Source organism: Cnephaeus nilssonii, assembly GCF_951640355.1.
Source record: "Cnephaeus nilssonii genome assembly, chromosome: 9".
Taxonomy (NCBI): Eukaryota; Metazoa; Chordata; class Mammalia; order Chiroptera; family Vespertilionidae; genus Cnephaeus; species Cnephaeus nilssonii.
Window position 1 is genome coordinate 21,241,478 of NC_137080.1, and position 15,191 is coordinate 21,256,668.

The 15,191-nt window shown below is 38.8% G+C and overlaps 1 long non-coding RNA gene across 5 annotated transcripts in view; it reads left to right on the plus strand.

Annotated features, from left to right (window-relative positions):
• Positions 1-15,191, plus strand: part of LOC307104881 — a 166,175-nt gene that overhangs the window by 121,786 nt on the left and 29,198 nt on the right. For all 5 annotated transcript variants that reach the window (XR_013813943.1, XR_013813944.1, XR_013813945.1 and 2 more), the window contains exon 4: positions 396-484. This is a non-coding gene — a long non-coding RNA (uncharacterized lncRNA). The remainder of the gene's footprint in view (positions 1-395; positions 485-15,191) is intronic.

Sequence of the window (15,191 nt, forward strand, 5' to 3'; positions counted from 1 at the left end):
CGTGATAATTAAACTTAGTAAAGAAACATGGGTGCTCTTTTTTTTTAAATATATTTTATTGATTTTTTTACATAGAGGAAGGGTGAAGAATAGAGAGTTAGAAACATCGATGAGAGAGAAACATCGATCAGCTGCCTCCTGCACACCCCACACTGGAGATGTGCCCGCAACCAAGGTACCTGCCCTTGACTGGAATCGAACCTGGGACCCTTGAGTCCGCAGGCCGACACTCTATCCACTGAGCCAAACCGGTTAGGGCAACATGGGTGCTCTTACTATGGATTCAGTACTCAGCACTGACACAGCACAACCTGTAAACCTAAACACCTGTGTTATGATTAACATTGTTCAGACTCAAAGGAAAAGCTTGTATCTATCTTGTGTTTTGTGTCTAGAAAAAGTGATTGTATCTGGATGGCTGTTGCTGTTGAAGAGAGAAACTGCTTTGGAGTGGAGGCAAGACTGGAATAGCAAAAGCCCTTAGGTAAGAGAAAATATATTAAGGAATTTATCAAATCTCTCCTCTCAGATAACGTAAGTGCATATTCATGATTTTATAACAAAGTGTTGTTTCCCAGTAGTGCCTGGCCACCATTTTTCTTGTTATTCTTCTTGTTCTAATTTGTGGTTGCAGAGATACAAATTACTGTGGTATTCATAAGAGTTGCATACAGTAACTATGGAACATTTTGAAATATTAAAAATTCCTATTACTCTTAAATTTCTATATCTATTTTGTTCATCAAATATCATTGGACCATCAGCAGAACACTCAGACATGCTCAATAAAAATTAATCACTTGTCTTTGATAATTTGCCTACTTTCAGCCATATAAGAACCATAGATTTATATATATTCCCAATTTTGTCATTATGATAATTATATATGTCAAGATAAGAAAATAAAACACATTTTTGCAATGTGTTACCTTTTTTTTATAACTTAAATATTAATACATATGGCCCTAGCTGGTTTAGCTCAGAGGATAGAGCGTTGGCCTGCAGACTGAAGGGTCGTGAGTTCGATTCCAGTCAAGGCACATGCCCAGGTGGAAGGCTCTAACCCCAGTAGGGGACATGCAGAAGGCAGCTGATCAATGATTCTCTCTCATCATTGATGTTTCTATCTCTCTCTCCTTCTCGGAAATCAATAAATATATATATATTTTAAATATTAAGACATATGGTATGTTGGCCTATAAACTTGAACCCTGCAATCCTTACTTCTGTATGAACATGCTTGACCCAGCACTATCCAAGTGGCCAGAGTTAGGTGACCTGATATACTAGCACTGACATTTCAACAAGGAAAGGAAATGATGTCCACTTAACCTGAAAATATCTTACTATTCACTTAGAAAATATTGTTACATGTCTTACCAGTGGTCAGCAAACTCATTAGTCAACAGAGCGGCAAACCACAGCTCGCGAGCCACATGTGGCTCGCGAGCCGCAGTTTGCCGACCACTGCCTTAGGCTCTAGTGATGTAGTTTCCTTTCTAAAGAAGATATTCTTTTCCTGGAAAAATCAGTCATTTTAATTTTTTGGCCCTGAAAAGTTTTGTCATTGAGTTTCCATGCCATGAGTTCTAATACAGACCATGTGCAGAACACATTCTGGTTCTGTGTAGAGAAACATCTAGGGAAATCCTCCCTTTTCAAAGTCACTTCTTACTATCCACAACACATTGCAATAACTCCACCTCTTATTTAACAGGACTCTAGAAATATTGTTGTATGAATTATGTGTGGCAATAATAAAATAGGTGTCAAATTAGTGTTAGTGTTTGTATGTATACATACCCCTTATACATATAAATATATATATAATATATTTTATAATATACTAGAGGCCCGATGCATGAAGATTCGTGCAAGAACAGGCCTTCCTTCCCCTGGCTGCCAGCACCACTTTTGCTCCAGCTGGAGCCGCCTTTTCGATTCAGCCCGGAGCGGCCTTTCTGCCTTCCCATGCTGCCCAGAGGCCCAGAGTGACTGGGGCGGTGCGGGACACCTGTGTCATCACCTTGGTGATGATGCAAGCGTTCTGCCTTGCCCCCAGCCGATTGGCGCCTGTGTATGCAAATTAACCCACCATCTTTGTTGGGTTAATTTGCATATCACTCATGATTGGCTGGTGAGTGTCGCAAAGGTACGGTCAATTTGCATCTTACTCTTTTATTAGTGTAGATAAACTAAGATAATTAGAGAGGAGGGAAGTAACAACAACAACAACAAAAATAAAAACCATACATATTAAATCTAGATTAGGAGCTGATGTAGTGTCCAGAAAAGTTTTTTCTATAATACTAAGAAAAAGCCAGAATAGGGGTGCATATATTCTTTCAAATAAGTGTTTGGGCTTTTTTGGATATATTCCAAGAACTGGAAGTGGCAGTTCCATAAGAAAAGTTAAGGAATCTTGAGTAGTGCTTTGAAACCAAGCTCAGTAAGCCTTGCCCTTAAAACTATAACCCTGAGATCATCACTGCTAAAGATTCTGTGTTTAAAGATTCTGTGTTTATTCCCAACATGTTTTGGAAATTTAGGATAAACCACTCAGATATCTGAACTTTCAAAGAAAATAAAACATTTGGCTTTGAAACTATGTCTGGTTTTTCCTAAAGTGCTGTGTGAAATGCAGTATGTCAATAAAATAATGAAGCCTGATTTCTGATGGTCTTAGTAGCATTCAATTGATTTATAACACCCAAGCTTTTCTAAAGGTGGTTTAAAATTAATTGAATTTGAGAAAAAAAATGGCAGAAGTTTACATCATTGGTAGATAATTATAAACACCCTCCCTTAAGTGTCTGTAAACTAACCAGACTGCTAATTTCCATGGTGCTATCGTCTGGGTAACAGAGAATGTCATCCGCTCTGCTTCGTTGTTGTTTTCTTTATTTCTTTTATTTGTCTTTTTAGTAAATCCCTTCGGATTAAAAACTCAATTGTAGAATTGTCAAAGTGAAAATGACCTTTAAATAAGATATTTATTGGAGGTTCTCTTTCTAGAGCACACCCATGCCTTTCTCCCTTGGGCTTCTATCTCTGCTCTCTTCCTCCTAAACTCTAAGGGTCCTCACAATATTTGCAGCCAGGGGAGCAGTGGGCAGCAGCAGCTCGTCCTGGGCTAAGCCCTGAACCTGTCTCCAAGGGCCATTTTTCTCTGACTTTGAAGTGAGCTAGGAGCAGTCCTATCTTGGCTCACTTCTGACACTGTGACTTTTACTTCTCAGTGAGTTTATGCAGCCCATGTGGCCCATCTCTTTCCTATAAAGTTTCTAAAAAGCCAAAGTAGCCCTGCCTAGCTCTCTCCTGTTGATTCTTCTAACCTAAGCACTTCCTTCACTTTACTGTCCCCAGCTGTAATAAACATATTCTCAAAATAAAATAGAAAAAAGATATTCGTTGCTATTCTTTTCTGCATAAAATTGCAATCATACATAATAATGAAAATCAACATCTATCTCATTATTTCCCCCTCTTCCAGTTTGCAATACTAAGCCCCCTAGTTTCTCTATGTCTTGTCTCCCTTTCTCTTAAGACATTTTATATGTTCCTTAGTTTTCTGATTCTTAAGTCTTATGTGTTTCTTGATCATTAGTTTGTCTGTCCCAAGCTATTTCAGAGGCATTTACATCTATTTTATTTTTATCCAACTTGGCTTGGACTTCACTTCTAGTGCTTTTCTATAAGAATTCTCTGCTTTCTGGTTTCTTTTTGTTAATGAAAATTGATGTGGCTTTTACTAGTATGTATTTGATTATTGGGCCCTTCTGCCAATTCTATCCTGTCCATTCGTTTCCTCTTCATTCTTACAATCAATGTGTTTACTTCTGACTTGAATGTGGCTATCAAAGCTTAGTCTGGTGGACCATTTGATTACCCAATGTCTTTAGCTTGTTTTTTCTCCATTGTCTACTCTAAATCATGCCAGATTTGACAACTAGGGGCTCCCAAATAAAGAAAATGGTGATTCTATATTTCCCTAACTAAAAATATTTAAAAATAAATTTCAATAACTGCATGTCTAGATTGGCCTCACTAATTTTCAGATTTTGTCTTCTCTTTCTTCTAAATAGTTACCTTCACTTAGAAAAAAAAAAATATGCTCTTCTCTGGATCATGCCCTCCAGAGACTCCTTTTGGCTTTTGGAAATGAATCACGTGGACCTCTCATTCCTCTTTAATCCGTTCACACATTGTTCCAGCCAACAAATCCATAATGAATTTTAATTCATGTTCACTTCCTTCACCTTGGGAATTAAATTAGGAAGAAAGACACTGTCCTGTGTTGCCTTTTTACTTGGGAAATTTATTTCTTTTCTTGAAGTGTGACCTTATCCAAATTCACTTATGTTCCCCCACCCCTTACCCCTTTTAGACAGATTCTCCATGTGTCCAGGTCTCAGCACAGACCAATACCACCACTCAGCTATGGTTTCAAAACTCCAACTACCACCAGTGAAGAGCCTCAAGTGCCACAAATACTGTAACCTGTCTCCTGTCAGATCTTAGGACAGTTCTATAGATGTTGGTATATAAACATCTTAGCTCTCCAATTAGGTTATAAATCCCTAGGACAAGAACTGTGCATGTTTCTTTGATTTTTTAACTAAACATCACACCCAGTCAATGATAAACTCAATTTAAAGCAGTGGTTCTCAACCTTTCTAATGCCGCGACCCTTTAATACAGTTTCTCATGTTGTGGTGACCCCCCCAACCATAAGATTATTTTCCTTGCTACTTCATAACTGTAATTTTGCTACTGTTATGAATCGTAATGTAAATATCTGTGTTTTCCGATGGTCTTAGGTGACCCTGCTAGCGGTTCTCAACCTGTGGGTCGCGACCCACAGGTTGAGAACCGCTGCTGTAGAGCCTAAGGCCATCGGAAAACACAGATATTTACACTATGATTCATTAACAGTAGCAAAATTACAGTTATGAAGTAGCAACGAAAATAATTTTATGGTTGGGGGTCACCACAACATGAGGAACTGTATTAAAGGGTCAGGGCATTAGAAAGGTTGAGAACCACTGATTTAAAGAGTTGTGACCAGCACTAAAAATAAAATATAAGCAAAGAAAAAATATCCCAGTGGATTACTTCCAGTAAAGGTAGGAATTGTTTTGCGAAATGTTTTAGTGTGTACTGAGTCATAACCAAATTTTGAGAACCCTTGCTCAATAGATGCTTGGTATTTGATCATTCACGTTGTTAAAAGAAGAGTTGAGGAAAGATTTGGAAGAACGCTGTATATGAAATTGTAAGGGTCTTCTGGTGCCTCTTGCTCTTTGGCCCTTCAGTTTAAGCAGTTGGTTGTCTCATGAGTCTGGTTGCGCACCTCCTTCCCTTATTCAGAATGTCTGGATGAGCCATGAACTCCCTGCAGGATTTCACATGCTCCTGTACACCTCGGGGAGACACAATCCATAAATCCTACTATGGGCTTTCAATCACCCAAATGGGAAGTTAATTATTATAGACATACACTACTAAATTCCATAACCTTCTAATTATTTCATAGTGTTCATAGAGTGCCTCCTCCTCTGTGCCATGCTTATGTGGACTGAAAGTACAGGGTTGAATCTGACACAGGTTACACCTTAGAAGAGCTTATGATTTAATGCAGGAGTTGACAAATTACAGCCCATAGCCCAAATCTGGCTCACAGCCTGTTGGGATAAATAAAGTTTTATTGGAACTCAGCCAGGCTCATTCATCTGTGTTGTCTACAGATGCCTTTGTGCAGCCACAGGATTGAGTAGTTGCAGCAGAGACCATATGGCCCACAACGGCTAAACATTTACTGAAAGTTATCTCTGAAAATGTTTGCCAACCTCTGATTTAGTAAAGCATCAGGATTTGTTTAAAATAATACATTTTTCCATGAGATTACATATGTAAAAGTGACAGATACGTCAAGAGGAATGTTATATTTTCCTTATTTTTATAACAAAACCTAGACAACTGGTCTAATGGGGCAGCCTTAAGAGGATTCAGGAAGTGGCCTCTTTTGAAAAGTTGGTGAGAAAAATATTATGATCTTAATGAAATGACATGCCGTGTTTTTCTGTCTAACACATACATAATCACGCTGCCCAGAGCTTAGCGGTCTGACTGCAAAGTGCTAATATCATCACAAAATATCACAGAGCTAAATCAGCTGAGCATTACATCAGAAATCACCAAGGGCCTGCCTATTAGCTGGTTTGTAGCCCATCGTCACCATATATTTAGCGCCAAAATTTTTGAGCAACATTAATTGACTACATTAATTTAATTGCACATTAAAATCTGGGTCTCCTGATTCTCTTAAAAATATCACATCTGGCAGCTCTGGGCCTCCATTCCTGCCTGATGACAGCCTGCTGGAGCCGAAAGCAGCTTCTGTCTTTGGACAAGACGTATATGCTCGATTACCCCAGGCTGCCGCTCCCTGACTCAAGATCGTCAGTTGCCATTTACAACAAGTTTAAACTGTTATTTCCCTTCACACAGAAATTTCTCCAGCTATTTTCTTTTAAAAGTAGTATAACAAGATTAACCAAGAAGATTATATGTTAAAAAAAGGTTTCCATATATATATATATATATATATATATATATATATATATATATATATTTAATATGCTAGCAAAGGGTATGCAAACTTTACTGACATACGGGTTTGTTTGTTTTAAGCCCCTGTAGAAATGGTCTTTTAAGACTAATGAGTTACACCCACAAAGAAAAGAACTTAGAGCTGTGATCTTCAAAGAGATATGAGCCACAGGAAATGTTCAATGTAAACTATTAAGGTTTGCAGAAAAAAAATATTAGAATTTACATGTTATATCCTTTTTCATTTGTATTTTATGCATTTTGTAAGTTTATGATATAGTAGAAAGCAGGACATATATCTGTATACATACATACACACACACACATACATACATATCTGCACTGATATTCAAATTTATTTCAGTCATCGAGTTTTGGGGACCCAGAAAGGATCTGGAAGATGATCACATCCAAACCTTCATTTTACAAGTAAAGAATCTGAAGCCCCAGGAGGTGGGATGACCTAGGCAAAGACACAGGCATGTTAGCGACAGCGGCCAGCTCGCTCCTAATTCTCATTCCATCCCCTTTCTGCAACGCCACACTGCCTGCTTTTTCTGTACGAAGGCCTCCTTGAGAAAACGAGGCCAATTCCCCTGAAATAGCTGGGCAACTTGGAGGAAATTGACAGATTTCTTCCTCCAGCGTAGCACAAATTTCAACCAGTGGTACCTAGAATAGTTTCTCTTTTTGTGTGAAAAATGGCATCCGATCAATTTCCCCGCTGCCCGTGGAGGCCGCCTGCTGTTGCCACATCTCATTGGCCAGCACTCATTGGCCAGTGTCTGCCTTCTTTTCCTGTGGAAATAAAATATAAGGGCAGGAGAAAGGACATATTTGGTAATGTTACGCTCTTCAGCTTCCTGCTCGGGGCTGTCTCAGCTGAAAAATGTCAAGGGAAAAAATATCCCTCCAACTTGGAATGAATTCCAGACAGACCCTGATGCCTGCAAATTTGTCAGAGGGAGCCAAGTCCAGGAAAGCAGAACATGAAGAAGGTTCATTATTCGACTTCAAGAGACGCTCAAATAATCAGACACTCTGGTATTTATGATTTTCCCCATTTCAGATGGCTGTAGTTCACAACATTCCCCTCCCTTTACCGCTGATTCTGAGCTTCCTTTTAAATTAAACCTCAACAGTTATAAAAAGACTTTCACATTACTTGGAACCACAACCACTACTGGGAGACACTGTTCGTACAGGACTGTTTGGGGCTGGAGAAGGGCCGTTCCTTTTGATTATTAGTCTGGGAGGGCAGGCCAGGAAGTCAGACTCACTTCACCTTGACCACGCCGCAGTCCCCATCTAGTCAGGGCATCTGTGCCAAGGCCTCCTGACGCTCACAGTGTTTCATACAATGATCTTTACTAAAATGTGGCTATTTTGTTCCACTGGCTTTCTGTTTTATTTTAGCTTTGATTTTCATGGGGGAATGGAATAACCAGAAAGTTTATCCTTATAATCCCGTTTTGTGAATATACCAGAACTGTTTGTGAGGCTGAGCTTTTGGGGGAATCTTAGTATTTTCCTGGCATTCAGCACGTTTTCTTTCTCTTGTAAAACCATTGCCACATGCTGGCAAAAAGGTAAGGAAACAGAATTTGTAATCCAAACCTCATTAAATTGCTACATACACATTTTCCCTTCTACGTTTTGCTCTTCATTTCTAAGTGCCATGATATTTGTTTGTACTTGGTCTCCCCGAATCCTTATTTGGGTTCTCCAATCGGCACAAAGTCATCCAAATCTCAGTTTTAGCAACCGGTGGAAGTGCCCACAGGAGGAATGGGGTGTTCAGTCTTAACATGTGGTCTCGATGAATAAGGGTCTTCTTTTTCCTTTTTCTAAACTGTCCAGAATCTCTACTCTGGTTTTGCTCCTCAACAGTCCAAGGTTTGTGCAGCTTCCATGGTGATCAACTGTTAGGTCATAAACATTAGATTGTGGCATCACCGAATGAGTCAGTGGGGAGGAAGCCGGGCTGGAAATACAGCTGGGAGCCTCTGTTGACAGACGGGTGCCTTCTTAATCATGGCCTCCTGGGCAAAGGGAAAGCCTGCCTGCACTCCACCCCACCCCGCCCCTGGCCCCGGCACTGATTCACAAACCTGGACTGCTCTGGAGAAGGCCGGGAAAGCCCATCCTGAGGGAATACCATGTTTTCCTCCTCCAGGCTCTTACAGGACACCCACACAGCTAAGAGGGACAGGCGAGGGAATGAGAGAGCTCTTTCTGGTTACTTCGTTGAGTGTCAGCAAAGTAAACCAGCGCCCATGCCCTTTCCAAAATCCTACGTGGTTCTTTCTAAAACAGCTTATATTAGCATTGTCTGTTTCTCGATACATTCATTGGTGATAGAGATACTGCTCCATTGAATCTGCCTTGTCTATAAAATGGGCCTCGGAAGAGCTCACCTTTTAGAGAGCAGAAAGTAGGACTAGACAATATCATTAGGCTCCCTTTCATCAGTGTTTCATGTCTCTATGAAGCACGGGTACTACTGAAAAGATTACCCTTTTACTGTATTTTTTAGCACAATTCCCTGAGCCCATATTTCATTTGAGAAGAATGTGTTTAATATTTCCAAGTTTGCAGTTTCAGAGAGCATCGTGTCAAGAGCTGCTATGCACTAGGCTGCTAGGAGACTGGCCATCCAAAGAAACAATGCCCTTCCCTGTGTCCACTATCAAGAACTGCTCAGTCTTCCTGCCAGCCTGTTAGCCTTTATCTTCCAGTCATTTTAGACCTGAAAGAGAACATTCCATCAGGAGGTCAGCCTCTATCATTTCACAGGAATGCAATGTAAGACCACAGTAACCCTAGTACAAACAAATTTACCATGGCTCAGATTTGTAAGAGATAGCACTTGAATGGTCTGCCCCAGTTATATTCCCTCTCTGCTAAGGAGAGAATAAATGAAAATAAGTTGAGAATTCAGTTAGGGGTGCTCAGGCCAGACATCAGGAAGAACTTCTGGCATTAAGGATACAGAAGAAGTTATGATGTTGGCCTCGGGGAGAATCTTGAAGATCAGCCTGGAAGAGCATATTTGAATGATTAAGATGTGGTTCCGACTGGAAAGGAAGGGCTAGGTTATATGATTTCCAAGGTTTTCTTCAAGATACAAGATTCTCAAAGTTGTTGAAAACTGACTCCATGCATTACTCACTGCTATTAAGATTGTTGTTCATGATCAGGCTACTTTTACATAACAAAGTCAGATTCCCCTGCTTGGCAGAGATAACTGAGGAGTTGTTCATTCCATTGCTCTTGTTTCACTGATGAGAAAACTAGGCATGGAGAGGGTCCCTGAGAGCCAGCAGAAGAGCCGGGCCTAAAACACAGACCTCCTTAGCTCTCTGTGCTGTGTACTTTACTATACCATATTTTCACTAATCATATCAATCTAAGATGTCGCTCCATTTTTATAAGAATTTTATTTCATGAGCAGTAGTAGGACAGAAATATGAGAATCCCTGGGAATTGGTGTGACTAAATAGAAGGATAGTTTAGGCAAAGTACAAAAGAGGAAATGCTATTTAGATGAGCTCATTTCTACTTACTAAAAAAATTAAAAAATTAAATTCAAGATCCAACAACTTTTTCCTTCACTTAGCCCAACATCAGAGGCTTACACAGAAACTCCCCAAATAAATCTGTTTCATGTATTTCTTCTCAAACTCAGGAATTTCTTTGATATCTAATCTCAAGTTTGTTAACTTCCCGTATAAAAGGTTCTATTTTATCTCTCCAAATGCAAAATTGTACCTCCATTTATAATCCTTTAAATGGATAATGCTGCCTGATCTTAGAAGACATTCAACAACTTTAATTTTTAAAATATAAATTCTTTCCCTCCCTCCCTTCCTTCCTTCCTTCCTTCCTTCCTTCCTTCCTTCCTTCCTTCCTTCCTTCCTTCCTTCCTTTCTTTTTCTTTCTTTCTCTCTTTCTTTCTTCCTTTCTGTCTTTCCTTACTGCCTTCCCTTTTCCCCCTGCTCTTCCTCCCTTCCTTGCTTCATTTCTTTTTTTCTTTTTTTGCATTAGAAGGTAATCTGTCCATTTCACAGAAATCCAGTTGTTCCTATTTTCTTCATGAAAGCTGCATTAAAAGGGTTTCCTCAACTCTACTATAATAGTAGATCAGAAGTAGTCATGCCTCACAGATTCATTGCCTTATGAATGAGTATAAGAGCCAACTTTTTAAATATGTGCAAGTAAAATAATTCTATTAACAAAATTCTCACCTAAAGCTGACATTAAATTACATCTCTTATCTGTTTTAATATTTTTTAGATTTTTTTGTTGGGCATCTAACAAAATCATAATTTTAGTGGACTCCTCATACAGTCTGAGTAGGTAGTTTCTTAGTTGGTTTGATTTGAAGGACTCCAAAAGCCTTTCTTATCCCAAATATTTCTTCTGCTGATCAGTCAGCAACTGAAATTCCAATTAATGGCTCCATTGTTCAGGTCAAGACATCCTCTCCAGAAAACTCTGCCAGTTGGCCTCTTAGCAGTGTCTAAGTATTAACCCATTAGCACCCATGAATACATTGGATTTATATCCTTGATCTCTACGTGGGACAAAGGAGAATTCAATTTTGATAGTAAAAATAAATGGTCTTGATTGATTATGCTGGGAAAGAAAGTCCAGTTTGGACAATAGCTATGGAAGATTAAGATGAGAATAAGAGAGGGTGCCAAAGAGACCATTACTGAATCATAGTTTTAACCTTTTTTGGAGGCTTCATTTATATTACCAGTATCTTAAGAATCCTTAATACATTTATTTACTTCTTTTCTCAAAAGTTTTCACTGCCTTGAATCAATCTGATTCTTCAGATTGAGTCAAAATATAAGCTAAGGGTCATGAAACGAAGGTTTGCTAAATCCAGAAGGTTCTTCTAGAATACATGTGTGTAAGAATAAATAAAAAATTTAGAGGGCAATATAAGAGGTCAAGTAGTCAAATTTCACAGTGGTTTACATGTGTCAGAGGAGACAAGTGAGGGGTAGAATGTAAAAGAAGAGGGAACTTAGGTCATTTTTTTTAGGTTGAATAAAAACAAGTTGGGAAAACGAAAGGACTAGAAACACCAGTATACACTGAACATACATTTTAATTCCAGAGATGTCCTCTTAGAAAACAAATTTCAATTCAGCCCAGTTAAGAGACCATTGTAGCCTTGCTTTCACTTGTCATCCTTTTCAGATAAGCAACAAAATATGTTTCAATATACATGCACTTTTATTCATGTGTGTGTGTTAAAGTTTATTATGGAAGACATAGATAAACCCTGAGCTACACATTATATTTCTAATGTTCCCTTGAATGAAAAGTGATCATAAGAAGCTATTAATTGACTATTTATGTTAAGCATTCTAGTTCTATGCAACCACCGTTTTCCAGAATTTTTTTTGGGGGGGAAGGCTTTCTTTTCTGGGGACAAAATCCTTCTAGAGGTTGGATTTTAGAACATGGTTAAACCCTGGCAATTTCACTGTGGAGTGGTGTTGAAAACATTGTGGTGGGTTGGTGTAATTTTAAATACAACTATCATTGCTTTGCTCTCCTTTCCCAATATAGAAAGCTGGATACCACCTACATAGATCATCAAGAAAATAGTAGCAAGAGTCTAAACTATTAAATTCTACTTTTGAATTATGGAGTTACAATAAGAACTTTAATGATTATTTTAACATCAAAATTTGAACATATGCAAAACACATTCATTGAGGAAACATATTGCTCATGAATTACTGGTTCATTCATTTAGCAAATGGTATTTGTAACAATTCTGTACATACTAAATTGTAGTCAATGTTGTCTAGAAAAACAGAACAGGATGTATGTGTGCATATACTATGAGAGGGAGGGAGGGAGGCGAAGAGGGAGGGCGGGAGAGAGAGCGAGAAAGAGAAAGAGAGAGACAGAGAGAGATTGAGATTTTCAGAAATTGGTTCACATGATTGTGGAAGCTTAGCAAGTCCAAAATCTACAGGGTAGCATGGCAAGCTAGAGATCCAGGGAAGAATTATAGTTTGAGTTTAAAGACAGTCTGCTGGAAGAATTACTTTTTGCCTGGGAGTTCAGTCTTTTTCTACTAAGGCTTTCAATGGATTGGATGAGGCCCACCCATACCATGGATGGTAATTTGCTTTACTCCAAGTCTGCTGATTTAAATGTTAATTTCATCTTTAAAATGCCTTCACAGAGCCAAAACCGGTTTGGCTCAGTGGATAGAGCGTCAGCCTGTGGACTGAAGGGTCCCAGGTTCGATTCCGGTCAAGGGCACGTACCATATTTTCGATGTTTCTAACTATCTCTCTCCCTTCCTCTCTGTAAAAAAATAAATAAAATATATTTAAAAAATAATAATACATAAATAAAATAAAATGCCTTCACAGAAACAGCTAGAATAATGTTTGACCAAATATCTGGGTACCATAGCCTAGCCAAGTTGACATAGAAAATTAACCATCATATAAGTGCTAGACACAATATTAAGAACTGTGGAAAGAACCATTATCTCAGAGCCTACATGTTGATTGCATTGAGATGCTTGAGACAAGTTTGTTGCCACAGACTTTTAAAAAAATACCCCAAATTAAATAAATTCATAGCATTGTTACTTTCATCTGATGAGGATGATGATGATGGTGATGGTGATGATGGTGATGATATGATAGGATTACCTAGACTGAGAAACCTAATGCAAACTAGTAATTATATAGAGAATTAGATTATTGAGTGATGGCAATCCTGGGATCATAAGACTCTGAAAAATAAAGCCTTTTCTTTATCCTACTAAGATTTAGGAGTAGAGATTATGACATGATATGACACTTTTCCTGACACGATTAGAAAACTATGCAGTACATCTCTCTGGGCAGAATCAGACTGGCAGGCCCTCGAAAAAGGAATAGATTGGCTGTAATACCAAAGACTTATAGGACATATTTATGGCTTGCTGTTTGTTTACCTGAAAAGGGAAGTATCTGAAAGCCTGAAGTAAAGATTACACATACTTTGGCCATACTGAAAGGAAAACATTGGATTGACCTGAACCTTCTAACTTTTATCAAACAAAGAACATTGTGTGCCCTTCCCATACCCATTAGTGAAGGACAGAAATTTCCCATTTATTTTTCATTTTACTATTATTTTCTTTTCTTTTAATACACACACACACACACACACACACACACACACACACACACACACGGCCTATAATTGTGTTTCTTCACTTCCTTATACCTGTTTTCAAGTGCTAAGTGAAGTCACTCCTTACCCTGGGGGCAAAATGACAGACAAGAAATGGCAGTCATGGAATTTCCTCTAGATGTGACAGCAGAAATATCTCTGGAAATAAATGGTGGTCACACACAGGTAGCTTCTTCAGGAGGTGACTTGGTGTCTTCACAAGATAGGCCCTGCCCCACCCATCTGGGATGAGCATGATTGGGCAGCCATCCTCTTTGGGGGCCTATAATTATAGTACAAAGATAAAGGTGCATCTATGAAGGTAAACTTTGTCCAGCTCTCTCAAACACACACTATGACTTCTCCAAATTACTTCCCCTGGGGGAATATAATAGAAAAAGTCTTAGGATGGATAGGGAGAAACACATAGACCTGGTAACATTGTTTCTTCTGGGGTGGGGGGCTGGGGACTCTGGGTAAATGCAGGGCAGAGCTTATTAGTACTTCTCAGTGTACACTCCTTAGTACCATTGAAAATTTGCACATGTACCATATGTGTATATTGTCTTTTTAAAATTAGACACCTGCCCAGCTGGTTAATTAGCTAAATTAATAAGATATAGTTTTTTAAAAGCCAAATAACTGGAAACACTTGCATCCTCTCTTTCTGTTTATCTAACTTTGATTTAACTCTCAAATCAATTATTTCTTCTTCTTCTCCCCCCTCCCCCACCCCCCGGAGAAATTCTGTACCAAGTAACTTTTGTTCTTCCTAGAACATGCCAGGCACATTCCTGCCTCAGGCTCTTTGCAAAAGCAATTTCCAATGCCTGGAAAAATCTCATCTTCATTATGGTTCACTCCTTGCCTACTTTAACTCTTGACTCAGTATTACATTCTCAGTAGGTCTTACCTTGACCACCCTATTTAAAATTGTAAGCTCATACCCTACAATTCCCCATCCACTTTTTCAGAGTAACTATCTTTTTTAAAAATACTGTATAATGTATTTAACATCTTTATTGTCTGTATCCCAACAGAACTAAACTTCATGAGGGTTGGGATTTGTCTGTTTTGTTTACTGCTTTTCCTCAGCATCTACGTTCTGCCTGGTAATCATAGGTTGTCATGAAATAATCTATATAATAAAAACCCAGTGGTCGTAATGATGTAATGACCAAAGACCGGTCACGAGGAGGGACTTGACACTGGGTCCCAAGGTGCGCAGGGTCTGGGTCTCATGCAATTTCGTGCACTGGGCCTCTAGTTGCTAAATAAAACAGAGAGAGAATAAAGGAGTTTTACTTTCCAAATTGGTTATGCTTGTTTGATATTATTAAGTAATTTGAGACTGACAATCTAGTTTTTATTTC